The 5915-nt window shown below is 43.3% G+C and overlaps 1 long non-coding RNA gene across 1 annotated transcript; it reads left to right on the top strand.

The window, feature by feature from the left end:
* The first annotated feature begins 239 nt into the window (after window positions 1–239).
* LOC134343523 (uncharacterized) lies at window positions 240–2484 on the top strand. The gene is made up of 3 exons (XR_010017246.1): window positions 240–509; window positions 659–808; window positions 2196–2484. It is a non-coding gene; the product is annotated as an uncharacterized LOC134343523 (long non-coding RNA).
* The last annotated feature ends 3431 nt before the right edge of the window (window positions 2485–5915 follow it).

Here is a 5915-nt window from a genome sequence, read left to right as displayed (position 1 = left end):
CAGCTGTTCCAGGAGTTCACAAACTCAGACCTTTCTGGTTTGAAAGAGACACACTCACCATTCCTGATGGGTTGTTGCTGAACGGCTCCAGATGTCATTCCTGCTTCTCCGTGTAACCCAGGTTAATGAAACCAAAAGATGTAACGTTAGAAAGCTCTGCCTGTGGAGGATGAAAACAAGGTTTACCGATTTTAAAAAAGAGAACTTGGGGAAAAAGCTGCGCGAGGAGGAGGCGGGGCTGACGCAGGCGCGGACAAGCGAGAGAAATGAGTAAACTGTTGGAAACTAACGATATAAACCGTTAAAAATAGAATTCCCATCCCCACCCGACTCGAAAAGCTCAGGGTGAAACCCCTGGAGCAGAGACGATATCGATAAAAGGTTTATTGAAGCTACGGCTATCGTGAGCACCAGCGATAGCGAGACGATATCGGCAGAGTCGTGTTCCAGATCTCTACCGTGTAACCGGGAATTAGTTCTGTTAAATCAAACCAAGGCCAAGGGATTTGGTGAGTTCAAACACTCTTACCGTCCCGAGTGTGTGTGAAATATGTTCAGTGGTGGTATCACTGAGAAATGTTTGGAAATGACAATATGATATGAAATAGAAAACAGAATGCGTATGAGAGCTTACGGATTGTAATCCTGTTGTACACAGTTGAGGATTTTATAAGTTTTGTCAATCGGCTTTTCGTGGATGACCAACATTTGGTGGACGAACCAAGAAACAAGATGGCGAGGCCCCGGGATGGGAGCTCGAGCGGGAACGAAATGTTTCCTGACGGAGACGCTTCAATACGGTCGGGGGGTGAGTTTATTTCCCATTCCAAGCCTCTGAATTTGACTTTCTGGTAGGACTGATGATTTTTGGAAAGACTTTGTTCAGGTACTGAACGAGATTTACTTTGTTTAAACCTTGTGATGATGGAGAATTTATCGTGAGAGGAAGTAAGCTGTATAAATGTATATTTTTTGGTGTTGAATTTGTAGACATACTGACCTGAACTGAAATTGAAGTTAACCATAGTACTTAAGAACAGGAATTCAATTAATTTTCTAACTATCTAGGGATAAATGAAAAGGAAAGGTTAGTCTGTAAACCTTTAAATAGGGAATAACACTGTCTCATTAGTTAGAGAAATCGGAGAGATAAAGGTTATTCTACTGAATCTCATTTTTTATAACTGAAAAGGAACTTGGTTTTCAGTTAATGTCTGAGATTTTGAAACTAAACAGAATGTTGGAATTTTTAATTGTTCTTACTAATGTGAATATTTTGTACATATTGCTATCTTTATAAACAAACTTCCCTCCAGAAGTTTGTGTTATCTGTTCACTGCATCCTTCTGATACTTTGACCTTCTGATGGCCCAATAGCACCTCGTGTAGTATTATGAAATTTGATTTTCTCACAGAGTGCGGCGACCAGTGACACAAGATAAGCCGAGTGCTACACTGGTGTTAAACTGCCTCCACAGAGCAACTGAAAGTGTCACCCAATCTTCCCCCTTGTCACAAGGCGACCTGCAGGTCATGTATCTCCAGGCTCTGTCTGGAAGTTCTCTTGCTGTGGTTGGCCACAGTGGATGAGAGACTCTGATACCCCGCTGGGTCTACATCTGGCTCAATCATACTGTGACCAGAGGCCTAGGTGGGGATGGTTTGGTCCCAAGTGCTGGAGTATCCAAGACAAGAATAGAGACAAGTTACAAGACTGAAATGAAGACAGGGTTCTAAACTAGATGCTGGACAAGAATCCAATGTTGAGTGGACGATTGAGCACCAAACCTCAGTTCAGGTGCCCTTTAAGTATTAAAATCCTGGCACTAAAACATGACTGATATTTAGCAGGATAGTCCTGAATAGAGGGAATGGAAAGTTAGAGCATCTAACCCTGGGAGCAGGCGTGGTCAGGTACGTGTAATTATACAGGGAGGCTGCAGAAGGACTTGGACAGATGAGGAGAATGAGCAAAGAAGTGGCAAATTAAATACAGTGTCAAGAAGTGTGTGGTCATGCACTATGGTAGACGTATGAAAAACAAACACTATTTTCTAAATGGGGAGAAAACTGAACAATCCAAGGTGTAATGGGACTTGGGAGTCCTTCTGCAGGACTGTCTGAAGGTGTTGGAAGGAAGTATCTTTGGAAACAGCTCTATTTCTGTCATTAATATCTCTACTTTTCCCTCTCAGGGTTCTTTTGAAGATCCTGACCTGGAGTTATATGTTGACTTCGGTTTTTGCAGTAATGGGGCCCGCTCTCAGGGTCTCACGACTTGCTGATATTCGATATATCAATGACGCGGCCTAGAAGATTAGCTTGCCTTCGGAGTTTCAGGATTTATTGGCTCTGGAGGAGGGCGGACTCGAGGTCAGTGCGTCAGCAGGAAATCATTGTTTCGTGAGAGATGGAAGATCTCTGGTTGTGTGGCAGAGACCTGAGTTCTTTGGGCACAGAGCTCGGAAAAATCGACACAATGGACTTTTAAGTTTGTTAATGAGTGAGTTGCTTGTTATGTCTCCCCTCTCACTGTGAAAATGGAGACACTTCTTTTTCCCTTATTAGGGAGGGAGAGAGCCTGTGGTATGTTGAATTACCAAGTGAAGGTCTAGTCTTTGGGGTACTGCAGGTCTGTGTCTTTATTGATGCTTTGCTGCACGATTGAGTGCTTGGTGGGGGGCGCCGATGCTTTTTTGCTGATGGGGAAGGGGGATTGTTGCTTTGCTGATGCGTGGGTGGGGTGGAGCTGGTGGGGCTTTGGGGTTCTAATATTTAACAGTCATTCATTCTTTGGGGCACTCCTCTGTTTTCATGGAGATTCTGCAGAGGTTAGAAATCCAGTTTATCACACACAAAATGTGGGAGGGACTGAGCAGGTCAGACAGTATCGATGGAGAGGAATATAGAGTTGATGTTTCAGGCTGTTAATGATCTTCAGGATGTAAGATGAGTCCTAATGAAGGATCTCAGCCTGAAATGTCAACTCTTTATTCTCTCCATCAGAGCAGCCTGACCTGCAGATTCAGATTCAGATTTATTTATTAGATGTAATATGAAACATGCAGTAGAAGCACTCTTCTCCCCTCTCCCATCAAAATAAAAACACTTGGAGACACGTACCATAAGGCTCAAGGACAGGTTCTATCCCACTGACACAGTTCTGGTTGCCTTATTATAGGAAGGACATGGAAGCTTTAGAGAAGGGGCAGAGCAGATAATGCCTGGACTGGAGGGCATTTCTATGAGGATAAGTTGAGTAAACTGTGGTTTTGTTTTGGAATGAATGAGGATGAGAAATGAGTTGATGGAAGTGCATAAGATGACAAGAGGTATAGATAGTCAATCACCAGAGTCTTTTCCCTCGAGTGGAAATGTAACAGGTGGACCTAGATCCGGGCACGCCATTACAGGAAGGATGTGGAGACTTTGGAGAGGGTGCAGGAGAGGTTCAGGATGCTGCCTGGATGAGAGGATATGATCAATAAGGAAAGGTTGGGCAAAATCTGAGGAGCAACTTCTCACCAAAGTCAGCATGGATTCCTTTAGGAGAAATCTTCCCTGACAAATCAGTTAGAATTCTTTGAGGAAAGAAGACGCAGGGTAGAGAAAGGAGAGTCAGTGAATGTTATTTATTTGGATTTTCATAAGTCCTTTGACAACATGCCGCACATGAAGCTGCTTAAGACTATCAGAGCCCATGGCATTCCAGCTTTGCTAGAATACTGGCTGACTGGGATGAGGTCAAGAGCGGGGCAAAATGTGGCATTTGGTGGTGACTTGTGGTGTCTTGCAGAGGTCGGTATTAGGACTGCTTCTTTTCATGTTGTATGTCATAGTTTGGATGGTGGAATTGATGGCTTGTGGCCAAGTTTGCAGACGCTGATACAAAGATAGTTTGAGGGGCAGGTAGTATTGAGGAAGCAGAAGTATTTGTACGGATAAGGAGAATGGACAAAGAAGTGAAAAATGGAATGTCATGCAGGGAAGTGTGTGGTCATGAAATTTGGTGGAAGGAATCAAGACAGACTATTGTCTAAATGGGAAGAAATTTAAAATTTCAGAGGTGCAAAGTGATTGGGAGTCCTTTGTAAAATTACCTAAAGGTTAACTTACAGGCTGAGCCAGTGGTAAGGAAGTCATATACAATCAGCATTCATTTTGAGAGGGGTGGAATGGAAGATCAAGGATGTAATGCTCAGGTTTTATAAGCTATTGGTCAGACTGCATTTGTAGTATTGTGAGCAGTTCTGGGCCTCTTATCTCAGAAAAGATGTTTGACATTGGGTAGGGTCGAGAGGAGGTTCAAGAGATCGTTTCGGGGAATGAATAGATTAACATCTGAGAAGCCTTTGATACCTCTGGGCATGTTCTTGCTGGAGATCAGAAGAAACGGGGGAGATAAGATCTCACTGAAACCTATCAAACATTGAAAGGCTTCGACTGAGTGGATGTAGAGAGGATGTTTCCTTGAGTGGAGGCGTCTAGCACCAGAGGGCACTGCCTCAGAATAGAGGGATAGAACTGAGATGAGATGTTTCTTTAGCCAGAGTGTGGTGAATGATGAATTAAATGCCGTGGATGGTTGTGAAGGCCAAGACATAGAGTATATTTAAAGTGGAGTTTGATCGGATCTCGATTAGTATGGATGTCAAAGATCACATGGTGAAGGCAGGAGAATGGGGTTGCATTTCATTAAAGAAGGTAACATATTAAGTATTGGACCACTTTACAAATAGCAGCTTGTTTCCTTTGTAGGTGTATAGCCCAGTGGATGAATGAACAAAGATAACAATAACAGAATACAGAATAATACGGAGAAATTGCAGTGCAGGTAAACGATAAGGTGGAAGATCATAATGAGGTCGTTTGTGAGGTCAAGGGTCTATTTTATCATACTAGGGGACTGTTTCATAATCTGAGAACATTGAGTCAGAATCTGTCCTCAAGACTGTTGGTACATCCCCTCATGGCTTTTGCAATTTCTGTCTGTGGCAGAGGGGAGAAGAGAGAATATCCGGAGTGAGAGAAGCCTTGATTATGCCAGCTGCTTCACTGAGGCAGCGAGACGTATTGACAGTCCTTACAGGTATATGTTTGTGGAACAGAGGGAACTAAGAGGACACTGCCACCTTAAAATGGTATCAAGGGTGGATGCTGTAGTGATGGAGGCTATTGGCACACTCTGCTTTCATTATTCAGGACAGTAAGTATAGGAGTTGGAGAGTTATGTTGCAGTTGGTCAGGCAACACCTGGAGGATCTAGCGACCATGTGATACCGGTCTTGGAGGCTGACACCAGAACATCTTTCAAGAGGGTGAACCCTTGCAAGGTGCCTGGCCCCCATGGTGACCCGTTATGGCTCTGAAATGCAGTGCCAAGCAACTGGTGGAAGTATTCAATGCCACCATCAATCTCTCTCTGCTGCAGTCAGGGTTGCTTGACTTGCTCATCAGGAGACCACAGTCAGTGAGGATCGGAAATAACATCTCCTCCTCACTGACATTCAACACAGGCACACCTTAAGGATGCGTGCTTACCCTGCTGCTCTACTGTCTCTACACCCATGATTTTGTGGCCACAAGCACTATCTATAAATTCACTGATGAAACAAGCATTAGTGGAATCTCAGGGCCATGAGGGACGTACAGGAAAGTGACAGTGCATGTTTGCACAAGGTACTGAAAAACCTGCAACAGCATCATTAGTTCATAGCATCAAATAAGCAGTATTCACAAAAAAGTAAAATTGTATATTATGTTTTTAAGAACACTCAATTCGAAAATGAAACCAAATCCATTTTAGTAGAATGTCATATCAGACCGTAAGATATAGGAGCAGAATTAGGCCATTTGGCCTATAAAGTTTTGCACTGAAGCTCATTACATGTGACAATAATAAGCCGGTATTAATA

Source organism: Mobula hypostoma, chromosome 3, assembly GCF_963921235.1.
Source record: "Mobula hypostoma chromosome 3, sMobHyp1.1, whole genome shotgun sequence".
Lineage (NCBI taxonomy): Eukaryota > Metazoa > Chordata > Chondrichthyes > Myliobatiformes > Myliobatidae > Mobula > Mobula hypostoma.
Note: the sequence above shows the minus strand (reverse complement) of the source record. Positions and strands in the feature narration are given on the sequence as shown.